The sequence below is a fragment of the Otolemur garnettii genome, unplaced genomic scaffold, assembly GCF_000181295.1.
Source record: "Otolemur garnettii isolate 467f Iridium unplaced genomic scaffold, OtoGar3 scaffold00244, whole genome shotgun sequence".
Classification (NCBI taxonomy): Eukaryota; Metazoa; Chordata; class Mammalia; order Primates; family Galagidae; genus Otolemur; species Otolemur garnettii.
The window spans coordinates 1,494,506-1,495,857 of NW_003852639.1; the positions used below are offsets into that span (position 1 = coordinate 1,494,506).

The 1,352-nt window shown below is 45.0% G+C and overlaps 1 protein-coding gene across 1 annotated transcript in view; it reads right to left on the reverse strand.

Moving 5' to 3' along the window:
• NUP210L (nucleoporin 210 like) overlaps positions 1–1,352 on the reverse strand; it is a 147,392-nt gene that overhangs the window by 14,660 nt on the left and 131,380 nt on the right. The gene's annotated exons all lie outside the window — the stretch shown is intronic.

Sequence of the window (1,352 nt, forward strand, 5' to 3'; positions counted from 1 at the left end):
CCCGCCACCTTAGGTGTACGTGGCTGGCGCCTTAGCCGGTTGAGCTATAGGCGCCGAGCCTCCTAGTCCTTTCTTAATCTCTTTTTCCAGTTCTCATACCTCCTCTATCCTTGAAACCTCTTACCTGCTTATGATACAAATTCTATTTAGATGTTATTCCCATTTTCTCTCTATTTTTATCATGTTATGTTGAAGCACCTTGATTTATTCTTTGCTCTTTAAAAAACGTATACTTCCACTTGCCTTTGCACTTCTATACCTTTAGTCTAAAATGCCTTCTCCCTTTTTTCTGCCAGGCAGATTCCTAATCCTCAAGACTTAATTTAAGTGTCGTCTCTAGAGTGGAGAAAGAAAATGTGGTTGTGCATCCGCACAGTGGTTTCAGCACCAGCCACATGCACTGAGGCTGGTGTGATTGAACCCAGCCCAGGCTAGCTGAACAACAATGACAACTGCAGCAGAGGAATGGCTGGGTGTTGTGGCGGGTACCTGTGGTTCCAGCTGCTTGGGAGGCTGAGGCAGGAGAATTGCTTGGGCCCAGGAGTTTGAGGTTGCTGTGAGCTGTGATACCCTGTCACTCTGTCAAGGATAACACAGTGAGACTCTGTCTCAAAAAAATACATAAATAAATAAATAAAAACAAAAAAATCGATGTCAACTGCCAAGCTTATAACAGACAGTCACAAAATAATGGCCATCACATTTAAGGGGTAAAACAAGGAACAAATGCTTTGGGTAAAGAGGATGTTATGTGTGTTTAAGAGGGAGATAGAGTTGGGTGCAGTGGCTCACTGGGAGCCACTCTTAGCACTCTGGGAGGCCTGTAATCTTGGCATTCTGGATTGATTGATTTTAGGAGTTCGAGACCAGCCTGAACAAAAGCAAGACTCTGTCTCTACCAAAAATGGAAAAATTAGCTGGGTGTTATGGCGAATGCTTGTAGTCCTAGCTACTTGGGAGATTGAGGGAAGGGGATTGCCAGGAGTCTGAAGTTGCTGTGAGCTGTGAAGCCACAGCACTCTACCCAGGACAACAGAGTGAGACTCTGTCTCAAAAAAAAGGACCAGCATGGTGGCTCATGCCTATAATCCCAGCACTTGTGAGGCCAATGTGGGTGGATTGTCTGAGCTCACAGATTCGAAACCAGCCTGAGCCAGAGTGAGACCTCGTCTCTAAAAATAGGCAGGCATTGTGGCGGATGCCTGTAGTCCCAGCTACTTGGGAGGCTGAGGCAAGAGAATTGCTTAAGCCCACGAGTTTGAGGTTGCTCTGAGCTGTGATGCCATAGCACTCTACCAAGGGTGACAAAATGAGATTCTGTCTCAAAAAAAAAAAAAAAAAAAAAAAAAAAA